This window comes from Onychostoma macrolepis, chromosome 05 (genome assembly GCF_012432095.1).
Source record: "Onychostoma macrolepis isolate SWU-2019 chromosome 05, ASM1243209v1, whole genome shotgun sequence".
NCBI classification, from domain to species: Eukaryota; Metazoa; Chordata; class Actinopteri; order Cypriniformes; family Cyprinidae; genus Onychostoma; species Onychostoma macrolepis.
In genome coordinates this window covers 10,929,497-10,950,731 of record NC_081159.1, presented here as the reverse complement: position 1 = coordinate 10,950,731, position 21,235 = coordinate 10,929,497, and positions in this window count along the sequence as shown.

The following is a 21,235-nucleotide window of genomic DNA, read 5'->3' as shown; positions in this document are numbered from 1 at the left end:
AAATAATGTGGAATAAACCATGAGCCAGGACTTTAACTCTGGTTACTGGAAGTGTAAATAAGTAAAAAGGGCTATCAGCTCTAATGCACTAATCAATTCTCACAGGAAAGCCCAGCTAATTTTGGAAGACTTTTTGAGTTGTTATGAGAGACACTGCTAGATTGGGCTTCATTAACCCATGGATGGGCACATTATTCAGAGTCACTTCTGATATGTTGTATGTTTAAACAGGTTTGCCAGCAACATTCATGTGTGTGGCATGACCTCCCACCCGACCTAACCTTTAAACCCTGCTCCATAAGAACAGGATGTTTATGTGTGCCTAGAAAGAGCTCACTTTCCACTGAGATGGCAGAAGAAACAAGCAGAGACCACACCATTGTAGCGATAAGATGAGATGGACACACACACTGAGGGCTGGGTCAGGGATGTCATGGTGAGCTCTTTATTATGGTTAACATGAGCTATGATCTTGCTGACCAGTGGGTGCAGAGACAAACGTGCCATACGAGTTTCATGATGTGGCACATTTTAAACAGTTCATTTGACTTCAATTTTTGACTGTCTGTTGTTTCTTTTATATTGAATGTGGAGTATTCATAGATTTGAATATATACTAAATGGAAGTAATGAACTCATTTTTATTGCATAAATTAATCACCCTCTTTCCAAGTTTGTGGCTTTCCTTCCCACTGCGTCATTCAATGAGAACCTGGTTGCTTAAGGCTGTTTAACTACTGCTGTGCAAGCAGGATCCTGTCCTTGTGCTTTAGCTTCAATGAGTCTTTTGTGTTTATGTGACCATTGTGGCGTATTTAAATATATACACCAACTACACTGCAACATTCTGCTGAAAGTCTTACAGGAGTTTTGCATGATTATAACGAATGCTTTACCTCAGCTGACTGGCAAAACATGTATTCAGTTTATCTTAATAATAGATATGACGTCTGTTTGTATTCTCAGCAAATATTTTCTTGGAAGATATTCAGATAGCATAGTTAAGAAAGTCTTTTCCTTTCCCCAAGTTTCCAGTTTCTGTTGTGGAAAATTAAAGTATCTAATTTCCCTTATCACATCTGCATAAAAGAGCAATCTGCTGAAGTTAGTGATAAGGTATTACACAGAATTCAGACAAGAGTAAACTTGAAACTTGGAGGAGAACAAGGTACAAGTGTCTTCTGCACACATTTATATGCATATTTTGGGACATTATTAAAAATGCTGGATGGAAAGACAAAGATGTGAATAAGGCTGCATACACAATATACAATCTTGAATGCACTCTTTAAAATAAAGACAAAAAAAAAAAAAAAAAAAAAAACGGGTTTTGCAGCAATGCCATGTAAGAGCAATTTTTGGCTCCCCAATGAATCTTTCAGTGAAACCATTTTTTTGCAATGGAAAGTTCTCATGGATGTTCAAGGTTCCTTGAGCCCTTATTTTTAAGTGTCAATTCGCTCAGATCTCCCAGAATGTTACTCTGTCTCTCCCAGACAAAATAAATCTGCAGTCAATTGCTAACAAATGTTCATCAGAGTGTTTTGTCTGTGTATTCTAAAAAAAAGAAAAAAAAAATTATTACATTTAATTCAAGATCCTCAATGGCTTTTCTAGAGGATACAACTTCTGTTTCCATTTTGTATAAATAAAATTTACATCTTGGAAGCAGAAAACAGTACAATGAATATTTTCCTGACTGACTTGATAAGTCTGAGAATTTGTGAAGGAAAGCAGCTGTACTATTGCACCGGTTCTTGTGGAAGTTGTGATGAAGAGGGAAACGCCACAGTGACAGCAATCCCTTTGATCCACCTGCTGCCAGCAGAACTTGCTCCAGCTGGCTGGAACCTCTCAAGTGATAGAATGGAAACAGCTCTGCCTCTCATTTACAGCTAGACGTTTTTTTTTTTAGCATAGTGATGAATCACTTTTTAGCATATGAAAAATGAATTATATATCTTCATGGATAAAGACAGAGAGGTAGAGGATGCAGTAATCAATTGGCATCACATCTCCATGTGTTCACAAGATGTGAGAGAAATGTGTCTGTGAATTAACATTATCTGTACTAGTGTTGTGTATTTAACAGTACCAAAGGCTTGAGGAGGATGGAAAAGATTTGCTGTATCATTGAATCAACTTGGGAACGTTTGTGTTGACCATTTCTAAGCAGATGTCTTTGAAGGTCTCTGTGCTTTATTCCTCCTCTTCGAAAAGAGCTGGCCATGGCTGACTCAGGGGTTTATCAATGCGAGTGGGCTTTCAGCCTGTGTGGGAAAAGCTTGTTAGCAGAACCTCTACCCTCGAGCCCTTGCCACAGTAGGGCAGTCTTAGAGTAAATGTTTAGGCTTCAAAGAAAACATGCAGGGCCCTTCTCTTCAGGCTACGGGCCAATGACCCAGAAGATGCTCTTGTTAATTTTTATGTCAGTGGCTACATGTGTTAACATGATGGGTCAGTGCATTACGAACATCCATAGATGTAGTCTGAATTAAGTTGGCAATTCATTCTGCCAATACTAGCAAAGTGCTTACTCTCAAGTGTGTTATGATTAAAACCAATACAAATGTAGTTAAATGACTTTTGTGAATCTGATTTTTCATTATCAACATTAAACATATTTTGCACAAAAGAGTCATGGCCTATATTTTTGCTCTTGTTTATTGTATAAATATTTTATCAATTTGTCTAGCAATGTATTTCATACGGGGTTAAGTCAGATAATTGTTTTCTTATATATTATACCTGTGTATTGTTGAATAAAACTGTGCATACTGGATTGCAACAATGAAATTAATTTTTATGGTCATGTAGAAATAGCTCCTTAAGATTACAGTGTAGCTATTGAAAGAAAACTAAAATAAGTCAAAATGCATTTATTTGAATGGATTACTATTTAAAATAGTTTTGAAATAGCTAAAACGTTGTGATTTTTCATTATACAGGCATGTGAGAAAAATATGGGTCTTCACACTGATGGGCACAAAAGCAAGACATGTTCTATTCCACGTATTATTTTCTTTAGTGCCTCTGTATGCTTGCAGACTTTTTATACTTTGCTTGTATGCTTTTTAGGTCCTCAGGCCTCTGCTGAGTTCATAGCCTCACTCTTTGGTCTCTTGCTGAGTTAAGTTAGCAGTGAATTGGTTAACTTGGAGAGGAATGAATGCTTTGCAGGAATGCAGCTGATGTCAGCTTGACTTAATTTTACTCATTAGTTGTTTTTACCGGAATATGAGCAACCCATTAGTAACAACATGCTAGGTAAATGCATTGTATTGATTTGTAAGAGCTTGTAGGTCACTATAGACACTATTGAATGTATTTGGATAATATGCAGTTCAGTGAATGAGTTGTTTGTAACCAATTTGCAAACACTTCTTTGATGTGACATTGAAAAAGGATATAGAAAGAAAAAAATGTGATTGGTATCTGTTTGCTGGGCCAGTGGATGAACATTAATTTCTAAAAAATATGTTTAGGTTATGGTTAGTAGCAGATATGAAACTACCTTGGTGAAACCTCTAGACCATAGTTCTATCATGACAATTCACAGAGTGATTGGCATGATAATGTACATGAAAATGTTAATGTGTTTGGTCTTGGCGGAATAGATCTGCTATGCTGCTGCGGAGACTTGCATGCTGCTGTGAGCATGTAAGAAATACATATAACATATATGAAATAACCACCATATAGCTTACATGAATCACCTGTAGCAGATCTATACAGGTGGAGCTGGGGAAGGTGAAAGTTTTCTGAAGTGCACTGCAACTGCTACAGCAAGCACTATCCAAGTATTTGAATGTTGAGCAGCAAGCTCATTGGCTGCTGATACAAAAAGAACCAATCATCTGCGCATGTGATAATGATGTCATTATGTCTGATTGACTTACACCTATCGGACTGCGCCATCTAGAGTTTCATGACAGAACTTTGGATTTACATTACTGCTAATAACAATACTCAAAGAAATATAAAAATATTGCTCCTAAATTCACCAGAACTAAACACTTTGTTGCTGTTTTTGCAATAAATGTCTCCTGCAGAAACATGTCCATGGATCCTGTAAAAATTTTGATGCTTTGATGAGGAACCTGTGCCATGTAACAAATATTTAGATTATTACTCTCACGTTTGTTTCTATAAGAGTAATTTTGTTGGTTGGTTTTAATTCTCCTTAAGAAATTACATGTGCTTTTCATACAGCTTTGCTCTTCATGGAGACGAGGTGGGATTTAGTGGTGGTGTGTAACAGATGACATTCTTTCTGATCTCTCTGTACTTATAAAACTGGAGTAGTATTTTCTTGTAAATCTGTGGTTGAACTACAAGAAATGGAAAAATGGACAAATACCTACCTAGACAGTGAAGTCAGTTCATCTTCACAGGCTCATGCCGTTCTTCTGCATGATAGCCAAAGTGACATCTCTACCCTGTGAGGAACATGTCTACATAAGACATGATAAATATGTATTACCATTAAAGTCTATAGTTGGTTGGTGGAATGTGCTGGAACGGAAGTGCTCAAATATGGTTTGTTAGACAGGTGCAGCTGCAGACAGGACAGTGGCTCCTCATCTGTCATGTGTATTGCCTGTCAACACAGCAGGGTCTCCACTGTACATGAGGAAGCAGAGGTTATCAGAGACATGCTCTGCATTCTCACGATAAGATTCAGAACGTCATGGATTCGTTTTTGCCAAGCTTCATTGGTGAGTTTGAATAGTGAGAACAGAGACGGAACAGGAACTGCAGTCAATTAATTTTACTAGCAAATTTTTATACAACAGACCCCTTTCAAAAAATGCATACATTGAAGAAGAAGTAGGTAATAAATGGGTTTTAGAGTTTGTTAAATATGAGCAATTATAATAGTTGTGTTAGTTTATTACTTGATCGGCTTGGTTTTTCTGGCATCTACACTTCCTGGACTCCTCTTGGTCTGGATTTTTCTCACGAAGTGATAGTGCTTTATCTGATATTCTGGAGGCATGCAGACCTCTGTCCTCAGCTGCTCCTTAGCAGCACTCATTCTATTTTTACAGCATCTGAGTGGTTAGTTTTTAGAAGCTCATCAGAGGTCACCACAGATGAGTTTGTCCACTGTAAATGTCAAACTTGTGTGAGTTCTGTTATTTATTTATTTGAAAGGAACTGAACTGTACCAAATTTATGGAGGAAGTTTAATTTGATGCCTACATGAGATTCCACAGACCACACTACTTTGTCAGACAGTGAGTCAGCACTTTCCTTCCAAATGAAGCAAACCACAGAAATAGTTTTCTCATTGATTTACTGGAATGTGTGTGCACACATGAATGCCCACACACATGCAGGCAGCCATTATTGCTCCAATTGTGTTTTCTTGAAAAGCTCAAATAGTTTGCCAATGTGGCTGAACTGGCAGATTAAGCATTCAAACACCGTAATACAATTAAAAAAAAAAAAAAAAAAACTAAACAAAAAAACCCATCTGAAATCAGTTTTCTGTGGACACTGGGAGCTACTGGCCAACTTCCAGCTGAAATATTCTAAATGAATTCAACTTAATAAATATAGTCATACACATATTCTAGATTAGTAGCCTACAGAAAAAGGGAGTGAAAAAAGCATCTTGTTTAGATTTATGCATTTATGCAAGTCTTAATGATTGAAACCCCACCCACAGTTCCGTCATTGGGTTAATTTCTCTCAGCTTTCCGTCACTGGATAATTTCTTTCAGTTTTCCCAATGGTAAACCACTTTAGCTTATAAATCATTTAGTTACAGTATTTCCATGGACGCTAACAGACCAGACTGATGAGAACGTTGCATATCAATATATCTTGGAATGGTGACACTGACTTGAATTGTTGCCAGATCAGAATACTTTCTCTTCTAATAGTCACTGATCTCCTGTTGTACCATAAACATGTTGAGGCCACTGACAATCTCATGGAAAGATTCATGACATTATTACGTCATTGTTCCATAATTTTGAAGAATTTGAGTACTAGTTTAAACTCAAATTACGCTTGTGGAGCCTGGCAGATAATTTTTTTTTTTCACTTTACAGCAAAATAGAATAATTTATATACTATTATCAGGACTTCTTGATAACTCATGCTGTTCCAAACTTGTATAATTTTCTTTGTTATGTTGAACACAAAAGAAGATATTTTGAAGAATGTTGAAGAACCAAACTGTTGTTGGTCCCCATTGACTTCCATAGTAGCGAAAAAAATATGGAAGTTAATGGAAACCATCAACTGTTTGATTACCAGCATTCTTCAAAATATCTTCTTTTATTTTCATCATAAGAGAGAAACTCATACAGGTTTGGAACGACATGAGGGTGAGTAAATCATGACAAAACATTTCATTTTTGGGTGAACTATCCCTTTATCCCAGGTGAAAAAGACGTAGTATTAAATGTATTAAAAAAATATACTTGAAATTCAAGTAGTATGTTTATAATACATTTGTATTCCCAACATGCTTATTTGAAGTGCATTAAAAATATATTGAATTGCATTTTAATATATTTCTAAAAAGTATACTAGAAGTACTTTTGTATTAAATATATGTTTAGTTATACTTCTAAGAAATATGCTAAACACAAGCATATTTTTAATGTATTTATAAAAAAGTATACTAGAAATACGTTGGTAATAAATATATGCTTAATTACACTTTTAAGGAATATGCTAAACACAAGCACACTATTACTATATTTCTAAAAAGTATAGTAGAAATACTATGTTAATAAATATATTCTTAGTTACACTTTTAAGCAATATACTAAACACAAGCATACTTTTAGTGACGTTTTAGTGTCTTTACAGAAAACATAGGTTATGTTACCCTTACTTAAAGTATATTTCATGTGTACTTTGTGTAAGAACATAACAAAATGATTACACTTTTAGTAGGTTTTTTAATGTACTTTATATTGCAGTAGGCCTACTGTCACGGTGCACACAGCAGGGAGGAACGAGGAACACGCAGAAGAGGAGTAACTTCAAAATAATAGTCTTTAATGAGGACATCAGGACAGGGCAAGACAAGGCAAGGCAGACACGGACAGGAACACCGGGGAATAACGAGTAGACCAGACGAAATCTAACTAAACAGGCAGGAACTAAATACACATGACAATTACTGATAAATACCAAAACACGGCTGGACAACACTTAACTAATAATCACACTTAACAAGGACAGAAACAAGACCAAATATGGAAACAAGAGGCGGGAATACATGACACACACGACAGAGGACGTGACACCTACACATGGTTATATTTTAAATATTCATGTATTTATAATTGTAATATTTGGAAAAGTACGATATTTTGAAAAACATTTTTAACATTTACAATATACAAACCTTTGTCAAATCTTAGTAACCATTGCAATATTTAAAATACGTTGTTTAATATGGGTTATGCTACTTTGGTTGATTAGGCTGTTTTTCAGTATGATACATTCATTGTTATAAGCTAAGTGTTCATAAATTTGTTCAAGCTTGATGCCTTTATTTTTATTTTCTAATATATATTTCTGAAATTCCCACAAGGATTTCAACATCATATCTGAAAAAAAAAAAAAATATCAATCATCATTTGCCTTTTTTTGTGCGTGTGAGAAATATTAACATTTGTTGTTTTTCAGATCAGCTGCTATAGAAGTCAAACTGAAATCTGATTGCAGAGACAAGCAAAGGAATAGTAAGTATATTTTAATATTGTATCACCTCTGTTATAGAGATTTTTGAATCAGGCCTAATGGAGGATGATTCGGTCAATCTTGGAAGAAAAATGTTAGCATTGTGTCCATTCCAGGTGGCTAATTTGTGCTTCCTTTCAGTCATTCTTGTAAAAATTCGTTATCTAATTTTGTTTCTGTTTTGTTTTTTTCTAAAGCTGCAAGGCACTTGTGCAAAATATTGTATGCCAGGACGACTAGGCTGTGCCCAGGTCTCCGGAACCTGCGACTACGCTCAGCTCCATCGGCCCTCCGTCTGCACCTTCGGATCCACCAGCTCTGTCTCCATCAGTCGGCCCCCAGATGTCGGCAGCCACACCATCTACATCTTGGCTCCTCCCTCCCTCGACTCCGCCGTGTATTGTCAGCACTGGGATGCTCTGGGTCTGTGCCATGTGCCAAACTCCATCTAAGCCACCAGGGCATCATCATCATCCTCCCATCACCATCCCTTCACCACATCCTGCCATCATCCCCCACCTTTGCCTCTCACCATTCCTACACCATCTCCTCATCCACCTCCAAAACCCCCTCCATCCCCTATTCTGTTGCTTGAACTTTATCATCTTCAGTCTTTGCACACACATCTATTCACTTCTGCACTTAGTTTTTCTGTAAATTGTTTTTTTTTTCTTCAGAAAATTGCATTGTAAATTTTATTTATTCACTGATGTAAAATTCGTAACTTTTCACTAATACAGGTATAACTGAAATGTTCTACAAATGGATGATATAGCATTTGTCTTTTTTAAATTTATTATAATGTTATTTATTATAAAAACACATTTTTTGTATAATGTTTTAAAATGTACTTGAGTATGTTTGTAGTAATACAAATATACTATAAACATACTTGTATTTCAAGTACATTTTTAATACATTTAATAGCATGTTTTTTTGTTTTTCACCAAAGTATATATGCCGCTGTACTTTTTTTAATGTACTTTATGAATATTTGTAATGTACACAATATGTAATACATTAAAGTTTTCTAGATATCAAAGTGTATGTGTGCATATACTGAAAAATATAATACTAATAAATATAATATAATATACTAGTAGTGTAATGCTAATGCATTTCTAATGAGCTGAAATACAATTGAAATGTACTTGAAGCACATTAAAATGATGCTTCAAATGTATTCTTCCTGTAGTTCATGAAGTATTAAAAGTACATTTTAAATGTATTTTAAGAAATACACTTAAATTGCACTAAATATACTTAAAGTGGTTCCAATTTAACACAATTTCAATATATTAAATATATTACAAATAGATTAAAATTGAACTTAAACATATCTTGAAATACACTTAATATATTTAAAGTTGTTTCAAAATAATACATTTAATATGCACTTAGTATAGTATAGTATAATATAAATATATTAAGTGTGTCTGAAAAATCACAATTTAAATATATTTCTTTTTCACCTGGGTAAGGCAGAAACATTACTTTGTTTTACAGTTTTACATCTTTATATAAAGAGTTATATTAAGAATGTCAATGGATTTCAGCGTTTTTATGTGAAGTTTATGAATTTATTTGTTTGACTATTTGCAGTGAAAATGGAGTTTTAAATAGTTTCTATCAGTTTTCTCACATTTCACTTAAAACATTCACTGCAAATTAATGTGTTAGCTTCAAAATACCAATAGAATTAGGAACATTATAGTAAAAAATAAATAAATAAATGATGACAGTTACCTCTGTAGAATACAATATGGTGCCAGAAGAGCAGGTTATTCACAACGCTTCTGAATGGCTTTTTGTTTTTTTTACGTCCCCCCCTTCCTCACCCCTTTGTCAAATCACAGCTTAACTTGAGTGGAACATGTTGAGAATGTAAGTTAATTACACCTTTTGCCGGCTGCTCATGTGTGGTGACTATTTTCTGTATCATTAAGTAGCTACTCATCAGAGTAACACCTTGAATTAGTTACTGACAAGATGTTTTACCTGACCAGTGTTCTCATATTCATAAATCACTCTCTCAGGACGAGCCCTCAGCAGACCTCTCGCTCTGGAGTTGGCATCTGGTAGAGCTTTAACGTGGAAATGTCAGAGTTTATTGACTGTTTTATTGCCCATGTATGGTAGTCTCTGGTTTATTGAATATTTTCCATGAGCCAAATTCCAAATTTTTTTTTTAAATGAGCAAAAGCAGCGGCAGGAATCCAAATCATGACTGATTCATTGCATACTGTATGGAGGGAATGCAGGGCATTCTTTGCTTATTTTAATACTCTTCTAAGTGGTTACTGTACGAGGCTAGTTGCCTGAGTTGGGTGGAATATTGCATTTTCTCATATTGAAAGTTAACTAGAAGCTCGCGTCTGATCTAACTTGCATTTTCTGCTCTCATCTGTTCAGTTTGGCTTAAACCGAGTTAACTTAAAATAAAAAATCTATCATCATTTACTCACCCTCATATTGTTCCAAACAGGTATTTTCTTTCTTCTGTGGAACACACGCACAACAATTCTGATGAATTTTGGGGTCCAAACAACAATGGGCGCCTTTGACTTTCACTGCATGGACAATGATAAAGATATATATATATATATATATATATATATATATATATATATATATATATATATATATAGAGAGAGAGAGAGAGAGAGAGAGAGAGAGAGAGAGAGAGAGAGAGAGAGAGAGAGAGAGAGCTGTTAAAGGGGTCATCGGATGCCCATTTTCCAAGTTGATATGATTCTTTAGAGTCTTAATGAAAAGTCTATAACATACTTTGGTTAAAATTTCTCAATGGTAGATTAAATTAAAATCTCAATTAAAATAACCTTATACTCTCTTCTTCTGTAGGTGAGGCTGGATCACGAATGAATCGCGCGAGCATAGACACATATAGGCAGAGGTGGAAAGTAACGAATTACATTTACTCGTGTTACTGTAATTGAGTAGCTTTTTTGAGTACTTCTACTTTTTAAAGTAATTTTTTAAATCTGTAATTTTATTTTTACTCAAGTATATTTTGTTTGAAGTATTGTACTTCGCTACATTTTAAAACACATTAATTACTGAGTAAAAAAAATAAATAAATAAAAAATAAATAAATAAATAAAAATCGCTCCCTGGAAACTACTGCAGTAAATAATTGGCAGGAGAACAACCTGGTGCTAAAATCACAAGAAAGATGCAGACAGACAAGACAGGCGTTAATGGTGCAGACCCAGCTGAAAACCAAACCCCGTCGTATTCTGCTGAAGTTGAACTCGAAGGAAATGAAGTGAACCCCTGGCCATATTTATGCTCTATTATGCAGTGTAAGCTGTGTTTGCCTAGGGAGACTAAACTAGCAGCTTATAAAATCTGGACATCAACCCTTCGCAAGCATGTAGATGTAAAGTAAAGACTTGCATCATTGCATTGGTGGTTAAAATGAAGCTTTGACAATTTAGCAAAAGGTTTTGCACAAATTAGCCAAAAAGACAGTGGTGCAGAGTGTGCGATATATATCGTCTGCGATAATATCCTAATTGTTGTTTTAACAATGTGCAATTTGACATTATCAGTAATTTGGAAAAACCAAACAAAACACTCCTACAGAGTGCAGTGAAGTCTAGTAGATTAGACTAGTGTGCGCACACATTTAGAGTGCGTTCATTCACTGCGTGATTCAGTCTGTTAAAATGCATTTAGAATGATCACAGAATTGAAGATATAGGGCAGAACGTGTATATTTACACAATTTCATATAGTAAATCAATATCACACGAAGAGTAAAAAAAATTTTTCTCCAAAAATCAGCATGATTAGCCTACATATAGATTTTTTACAACAGTTCAATAAACAAGAGGTTAATTAATAGACTTGTCTTTTAGACACCATATTACAGGTTTTTGCTTTATTTCGACAACAAAAATAATTCCAAACAGCCACCATAGCACAGTTTTGTGTCTCTGAGCAATGACGATGTTTCGTTCCTGAATGAATCAACCGTTTAAATGATTCAGTTCAATCGCAATGACTCACTTATTAACAGTGACTTGCTGACACCTACACCTACTTTTACTCATTTAAAGTATCTTGATTTTTTTTTTAAAATTATATATACACAGGTGCATCTCAGTAAATTAGAATGTCATGGAAAAAGTTCATTTATTTCAGTAATTCAACTCAAATTGTGAAACTCGTGTATTAAATAAATTCAGTGCACACAGACTGAAGTAGTTTAAGTCTTTGGTTATTTTAATTGTGATGATTTTGGCTCACATTTAACAAAAACCCACCAATTCACTATCTCAACAAATTAGAATACTTCATAAGACCAACAAAAAAACATTTTTAGGGAATTGTTGGCCTTCTGGAAAGTATGTTCATTTACGGTATATGTACTCAATACTTGGTAGGTGGTCCTTTTGCTTTAATTACTGCCTCAATTCGGCGTGGCATGGAGGTGACCAGTTTGTGACACTGCTGAGGTGGTATGGAAGCTCAAGTTTCTTTGACAGTGGCCTTCAGCTCATCTGCAATTTTTTGGTCTCTTGACAATACCCCATAGATTCTCTATGGGGTTCAGGTCTGGTGAGTTTGCTGGCCAGTCAAGCACACCAACACCATGGTCATTTAACCAACTTTTGGTGCTTTTGGCAGTGTAGGCAGGTGCCAAATCCTGCTGGAAAATGAAATCAGCATCTTTAAAAAGCTGGTCAGCAGAAGGAAGCATGAAGTGCTCCAAAATTTCTTGGTAAACGGGTGCAGTGACTTTGGTTTTCAAAAAACACAATGGACCAACACCAGCAGATGACATTGCACCCCAAATCATCACAGACTGTGGAAACTTAACACTGGACTTCAAGCAACTTGGGCTATGAGCTTCTCCACCCTTCCTCCAGACTCTAGGACCTTGGTTTCCAAATGAAATACAAAACTTGCTCTCATCTGAAAACAGGACTTTGGACCACTGGGCAACAGTCCAGTTCTTCTTCTCCTTAGCCCAGGTAAGACGCCTCTGACGTTGTCTGTGGTTCAGGAGTGGCTTAACAAGAGGAATACGACAACTGTAGCCAAATTCCTTGACACGTCTGTGTGTGGTGGCTCTTGATGCCTTGACCCCAGCCTCAGTCCATTCCTTGTGAAGTTCACCCAAATTCTTGTATCAATTTTGCCTGACAATCCTCATAAGGCTGTGGTTCTCTCGGTTGGTTGTGCATCTTTTTCTTCCACACTTTTTCCTTCCACTCAACTTTCTGTTAACATGCTTGGATAAAGCACTCTGTGAACAGCCAGCTTCTTTGGCAATGAATGTTTGTGGCTTACCCTCCTTGTGAAGGGTGTCAATGATTGTCTTCTGGACAACTGTCAGATCAGCAGTCTTCCCCATGATTGTGTAGCCTAGTGAACCAAACTGAGAGACCATTTTGAAGGCTCAGGAATCCTTTGCAAGTGTTTTGAGTTGATTAGCTGATTGGCATGTCACCATATTCTAATTTGTTGAGATAGTGAATTGGTGGGTTTTTGTTAAATGTAAGCCAATATCAATATCAAAACAATTAAAAGAACCAAAGACTTAAACTACTTCAGTCTGTGTGCATTGAATTTATTTAATACACGAGTTTCACAAGTTGAGTTGAATTACTAAAATAAATGAACTTTTCCATGACATTCTAATTTACTGAGATGCACCTGTATATATATATAATTTTAAATGAGTATTCAACATTTTATGTCTTGCATATCAAAAAATAAATAAATAAATAAAAAATTCTGCATTTGTAACTGCAGGTTAAATTAATTCATGTCCTGCATTAAACTGTGTAAATACATCTAAATACCACTTCAGATGAAGCTTCTGTGTTTCCTCTGCATTGCAAAGATGAATTTTGTTGATACTGATTAAATTTGCCTGGTAACAGCCCAAATGTCTTATCATTATAAATAACTAATTCCTTTAATTAAAAACAACTAGTTTGAGATTTATAGGCCTATCCCAGGGATGTCAAACTCAGTTCCTGGAGGGCCGCAGCCCTGCAGAGTTTAGTTCCAACCCTGCTCTAACACACATACCATGTAGTTTTCAAATAATCCTAAATCAGGGTTCCTCAAATCTTTCCCTGGAGGGCCAATCTGCTGCAGAGTTTAGCTCCAAACCTGATCAAACTCACCTACCTGTGATTTTCTAATGATCTTGAAGACTCTGATTAGCATGCTCAGGCGTGTTCGATTAGGGTTAGAACTAAACTCTGCAGGAGTGGGCCAGATTTGAGGATGCCTGGCCTAAATGATTAAATTAGCTGGATCAGATGTGTCTAATTAGGGTTATATCTAAACTTAGTTTGACACCCTTGGCCTATTCCATTTTTTGCCTCCCTCCCACTGTTAAAATGTAACTAAGTAATTTTTAAATGAGCTACTTTTTACTTTTACTGGAGTAGATTTTTAGACTGGTACTTTTAAATGAGCTATACGCAGATCACTACTCTGCCGTGTGACTGAGAAAGTCCATGGTTTATGTGATAGTTCTCAGGTGTGAGCATGTGATTAGTGCAATCAGCTGTGTATGTTGTTAGTGCAATGGATGATGGGAATAGTAGTCTGGTGAAGTGCAACAGTATTGTAGTGCCAGAGTCAATGTGGTGAGTGAGTGACCTCTGGTGGTGAGTGAATGGAAGTTCATAGGCCGGATTCATGACAGGCGGTCTGATGACAGCTCACTCAGGGCAGGTCTAAGGTAAGAAGCTGAGATCGGCTTGATTTGAGAAAGGGGATATTATTTATAGGGATTTAAAAAAAAAAAAAAAAAATAATAATAATTTTTTTTTATCATTGTAGGGTGGATGTGTACAAACACTGCCAACACACGTTTATGTTCAAACATGTAAAAGTGAATTTTGCATCCTATGACCCCTTTAAACACAGACATGATAATATCTGACATTTTCCAAGCTGTGATGGAATTCTCTAAACTGAGGCAAGAACTAGAACAATGTTTAGGTGGTGCAGGTGGCGTTTCTCTTATACGACCGGCCTGCAACCAAAGTCTATTACGCTTTTAGTCCCTTTAACGCAAGTGGTCATTTGACTAAAAATCATAAACTTTGGTTTAAAACCAGCTGAAAGCTAAAGTGGGAGGAAACATTATTAGTGAAAACTGTTCACATACAGAGGGGCTTTGGAGCGTTACACCAAAGGTGCAGTGGTGAATAGTAGAGATGCTTTAAATGTTTGCAATGAGCCTCGATATTAACAGCAATGAACAAACTATAAACTTTCTTTGTAGTGGAAAATTGCTCTTTAGATTGTTGAACTGTTCTATACGCTCAGAAAGAAATGGTTCTTTTAGGAACTGTTCACTGAAAGGATCTTTAGGAAATACAAATTCATTTTCTATCACATTGTTATGAAAACTGTGCTTTTAATTTTTCAGAGTGAAAAATCATATATAAATTTTTCTTCCAGCTTTGGCAAGTGACTAATTATAGATGTGAATGTAAATATACAGTATATATATATATATATATATATATATATATATATATATATATATATATATTTATTTTTATTTTTATTTTTTCATTTATATTCACATCTATGATTAGTCACTGGCAAGCTGGAGGAAAAAAAAATAAAAATAGCCCTTACACATTTTCTCAGCTTTTGGGTTGATGATGTTGAGGACATAACATGACTCTTGTACCAATGATATGTTCCTCCCACAATTAATGTAAGTATTTGTGTGTCCATTGTTCACACTTGGACTTGGACTCAGAGGGTTGCAACTAAGTGACCAACAGAACTTTCTGAAAGTCCTGCAGCCCCTTGTTATTGTAATGGTGGAGTGTGTTTGGATGATTGATAGCCTTTTCATTTGAGTCCAAATGTTTTCTGAGATGTTGGACTATTTGCTTGAAAGAACCACTAATATCCACCATTCCACGGTGGCAGCACATTATTTCTTTCATTTGGCTGCGTGTCTGTCATTATGTGAGGGTTATCTTACCTGGTGCAGATGTTACTGATACTAATGAGTAGCCAGGCTCATTTTATGAGGTTAAAGTTGAGAATGTGGGGTCAGGCTTAATCTAGCGAAGGGAAGAATCATCTGTTCTGCTGCTTCAATGTCACCTTGTCTTGTAGAATGTGCAGGAGGAAGGTGACTGTCTTTTGCACAGGGGGTAATTCAGTTTTCTTGGATTGATGTTTGACCATGTCTTGGTCTTCTTGATTTAGCATGATGCATTGGTTGTGAGCTGCAAACATAATTTAGGATTTCTTAATTGTAGAATTCTATGTGGTGTTTGTATGTGTAATTGTCAAGGTCCTCCATCTACATGCAAAGTTTTGAGGAGCTGGATAAAATGGACTGGAAAATTTTCCATATGAACTGCGATGAAAGAATGGTATATAAAATAATCTATTATGAAGTACATACACATTCTAATACTTACTTAACATATTTTTATATTCTGTAGGGAACGCTAAATAAAACGGCAGTAACCGTATCAACAGGTGTGAATGATTCTAGTTATGTGCTTTGCAAATTTCACCACTGCTATTAGTGCAATTCACAATTCTGTATGTTCCATTAACTCATATAATGTTAAAAATATGGCTATTCATCTTCCAAAATCTTTTACATTTAAATTGAATAAATTCAAATAAATTAAATTAAAAATTGAAAGGAGACCGTGCCTTTTCAGTGGCTGCTCTTTGGAACTATTTGCAACTGCACCAACATTTACTGTTGCATATGTAGGTGCATAAGTAGGTGTAGGTGTAGGTCATAAGTAGGTGCAGTGGTATAATTGTAGTGTACTGTTTGTCGGTGTGTTCTTAAACTTTGTACAGCACTTTGGCCAACAGCTATTGTTTTTAAATGTGCTTTATAAATAAATATGACTGACTGACTACCTGACTTAACAGTATTTTATTGCAAAATTACGTAAAATGTCCCATTAGAACTTGTATAGTTTTTCACTGTGTATAAAGGGTGATGGTTTTTACAATAGCACTTTTATAGTCTTTTACCATTAAAATTAAAAATTTTTTACAGCGTACCATATGGCAATATATCCTAAAAAATAATTACAATAACATCTTTTGCTCCTGCAGAGATATGACTAACAAAAACGAAAGTCCAGTGTAATTTTTGTGTTATTAATATATGATAGTAGTATTTATTGAATGTAGTATTTTGAATACATTTTTATTTTAATATTTTTCTGTTTTTATTTTTGTAGATTTGTTATTTGCTTTTTTCTTTTTATTACTTTTTATTTTTTCAAGTATCATTTTTTTTTGTTAACAATATCAACATTGAAGGAGAAGTAATCAAACAGTAAATGTACAGTCAACCCATCTTTTTACAGTTTGTTGTATTGCTTCTGGTTCACGTTATATGAAACATTGTAAATAGTGGTGGTGGTAATGGTAGTCTTGAAGCATTGATATCACATCTAGAACAAACATGGTCTACTGGTTCACTTCCAGAAGAGCTCTCCTTAACTTTGACCAAACAAAACTTGGTTGTCTATTATGCTTTCACAGCTACAGTGTTGTTCAAATCATAGGTAGATATTGGTAATCAAGGATTTCTCCATGATTAAGCAAGTTTTTCTTCCTCGTTAAGCAGGAAATTGCCTTAGTATCCCGGACTCCCACAACACACCCTTTCCCAGCGCTAGAATTACTGAATCTTTCCAACTAACTACTTGTTTTGTAACGGTTATACGTTTGTGTATTTCTGTAACCCAACATTTGGATTCTAAGAAATTATAGTTGCTCAATTGAGGATAAGTTACAACATGTGTTTTTACAGATAGGGTAAATATCCTGACGTGGGAACCCATGCAGAGAGAGGTCTGGCTGCTTTATACACCCTTTGTTCTTTGTGAGATGTTAATTTCCTTTACTGGTGGTCACTGATCATTGCCAAAAATGGTGAGCCTCCTAATTGGCTTTGGCACACTATTCTTGATAATAAATCCCAACAACCTCACACACAGATGCCTACACACAGACATACACATTGACACATTATACTGACACATTTTCTGTTTATGCTCATTTACAAAGGCTGAAATTAAGTTTTGCAAATAATAACACAATGTCATGTCTAAAGAAAGTTAGAGGAAGAGAGAAAGAAGGAAAGCTACACAGCTGGCCATGGAATGGACACCTGGGCTCTGTGTAGCCCTGCTCTGATTGGCCAGATGAAAGATAGCCCAGGTCTGGTGACAGATCTGCCCATGTGCAGATGTTATAGATCTTGTGTAGCTCTATATACAGGGGTAATTATGAGTCTTCTACTGCGACTCTTTGTGAACAGCTGGGAGCCGACTGATGCCCACCTCAGCAACTTTCATCAGCTTGCATTCAGTGTACTGCCGGAGTCTTCACCATTAAGAAGCTGAATGATGCAAGCAGACCTCAAGGCTCCATTTGTGCTCTTTTAAACTGACATCACCTGAAAATATAATTATTTATCATTGTACAAATGACAAGTCCTAAATTATCTAGTTAGTTTAATTTAGGATTTGAAGTCTAAATTAAGATATAAAGCCAGGTTTTGACTTTTATTTGGTGTAATGATACAGAAATATAGTGGAGGATGCATACGCATCACTGTAACTTGATTTGTATGGTTATTTTAAGTCAAACGAGTGCTTCCTTAGAATTTGGACCACACTGAGCACATCCACATTTCAAATCTCAAAAAGATAACCTAGCAAAAAGAAGGAGAAGATCAGAGAATTGCATAAATAAAACTGCTGGAAGCAGTTAACTGCGTGCTTGAACTTTTTGTTCCCCTTCAGGAACTCGAGCTGCGTTGGAAAATGCTAGGGGGAACGCCTTCATCGATACTATGCTCTGAATCATACGTGTAATCAGTCCAATCGATGGTGCGAGATGTCACGGGCAGGTGACGTAATGACCAGGAAGCTTAAAAGCACGTGAGGTGCAACTGGCGTTAGCTTTCTGTCAGTCAGCAAAGCTCTGTGTGTGTGTGTCAGTCATGATCTATGTTTTGTGTGTGAGTCTTATATACTGTTGTTTGTCAAGTCCAGCAAAATATAAAGCTCCAGTATGTCAAAAGCCGAGGCAAAGACAAAACATAAGGGCGAAAGCAGATCACGTTACAGATTGTGTGTTCCTCCCTGCCCACGCTACATCACGAGCAGGGATACACACAGTTTGTGCGTGGTCTGCTTGGGAGCGAAGCACGCAGATTCGGCTCTCGAGGGGGCTGATTGCCCGCGTTGTGAGTGGCTTGCACTGCGTACGCTTCGCTCCCCGAAGGCTCTCTTTGAGGAGGGACCCTTCACCAGCGTTCCTTGCGGTGCCGGCCCCGCTTTCCCCGAGGTTTGTCATGATAGATCTAAAAGACGCATACTTCCTATCTCCATCCTTCCCCATCACAGGAAGTTCCTGAGCTTTGCTTTGGGGGCAAAGCATACCAATATCAGGTTCTTCCCTTCGGCCTTGCACTCTCACCCTGCACTTTCACGAAGTGTGTGGATGTTGCACTGGCTCCTCTGTGACTCCAGGGCATCCGCATACTCAACCACATCGACATTTGGTTGATATTAGCTCAATCAGAGCGGATGGCGGTTCGGCATCGAGATGTCGTTCTCACTCACATGAAAGAGCTGGGGTTAAGACTTAACGCCAGAAAAGTGTGCTTTCTCTAGCACATAGAACCTCTTATCTGGGCGTGGTGTGGGATTCGGCCATGATGCAGGCACGTATGTCCCTTGTTCAGATCGAGATGATCCTCACGTCAATCAAGAGAGTGAGAGAGGGCCGGTCACTCACTGTCAAGCAGTTTCAGAAACTGCTGGGTCTGATCGCAGCTGCGTACAACGTGATACCTATTGGCCTGCTGGACATGAGAACCCTACAGTGATGGCTCAAGACCAAGGGGTTCTCCCCGAGGGGAAACCCGCTCCGCATACAAGGTCACGTGGCGATGCATACGTGCCTTAGACATGTGGAGGAAACCTTGGTTCTTGTCTCAGGGCCTGGTGCTGGGAGCTTCTTTTCGCCAGGTAACGCTAGCGATGGACGTGTCCCTCACCGGTTGGGGAGTGGTCATGGTGGCCACCCTGCCCGTGGTCTGGAGGCTTCTCCCAGAGGTGGTGAAGCAGATATGGAGAGTTTTTGGCCAGGCTCAGGTGGATCTGTTTGCGACTCAGATGACATTGCACTGTCCCCTCTGGTTCTCTCTGACTTATCCAGCTCCACTGGGGCTGGATGCCATGGTACAGACTTGGCCGAAGCTTCGTCTGTATGCCTTTCCCCCGATTGCTCTGCTCCCGGGAGTTCTAGAGAGAGTGCGCCGGGACGGGGTCCGTCTATTGCTAGTAGCCCCATTCTGGCTGGGCCGAGTATGGTTCTCGAACCTGATTTCTCTCCTTGACGGCTCTCCATGGGAGATTCCCGTCAGGAAGGATCTCCTCTCACAGGCGGAGGGTATGATCTTTCAACACCACCCGGAGTTGTGGAAGCTGTGGATGTGGCCCCTGAGGGGGCACAACTCATAGCCTCTGGTCTCTCAACTGAGGTTGTTGAGACCATCCTCCAATCCAGAGCTCGCTCAACGAGGAAACTGTACGTCCTGAAGTGGAGACTCTTCACTTCATGGTGCAGAGAACGTCTGCTTGACCCAGTTAACTGCCCGATTGGTACAGTACTGGAGTTTTTGCAGGCCTGTTTTTCTGCAGGGCTAACCCACTCCACCCTGAAGGTCTACGTGGCATCTATAGCGGCCTACCACGCCCCTCTTGGTGGCCTTTCGGTAGGCAAGAACCCTCTACAAGTTTCCTCCGTGGTGTGATGAGGCTGAGGCCTCTGGCCAGAGAAGTTTATGCTAAGCAGTGGATCAGGATGCTATTCCATAGCCTCGAGTCCTCTGATCTCCCCTCACCTTTGGGGGTCAAGGCTCACTCGACTCGTAGTATGCCGGCCTTCAAGGCCTTTCTGCAGGTGTGCTTATGCAGGACATCTGCAATGCTGTGGGATGGTCCACGCCCCTCACGTTCGTCAGGTTCTATGACCTAGATTTGCGAGCCACTCCTGGCTCTTCTGTTCTCTTGCCATAGCTGTGCTCTTCCACACTAGGCAGGGATTTGCAAGTCTGGCGGCGTGGGCATCTCGTTCCCCTAGCATTTTCCGATGCAGCTCGAGTTCCTGAAGGGGAACGTCCCAGGTTACGTATATAACCATGGTTCCCGAGGGAATGAGGTGCTGCGTCTCAGTGCCATACTTCCGGCATCCCTACTAGAGCTTGCTTCATTCCTAGAAGCTAACCACACGTGCTTTTAAGTTTCCTGGTCATTACGTCACACGCCTGTGACGTCTCGCCCATTGATTGGACTGATTACACATATGATTCAGAGCATGGTATCGCTGAAGGCGTTCCCCTAGCGTTTTCCGACACAGTGTCTCGTTCCCTCGGGGAACCATAGTTACATATGTAACCTGGGACGTTTATTTTAGCTTATGTCTTTTAGTGTAACCTGTA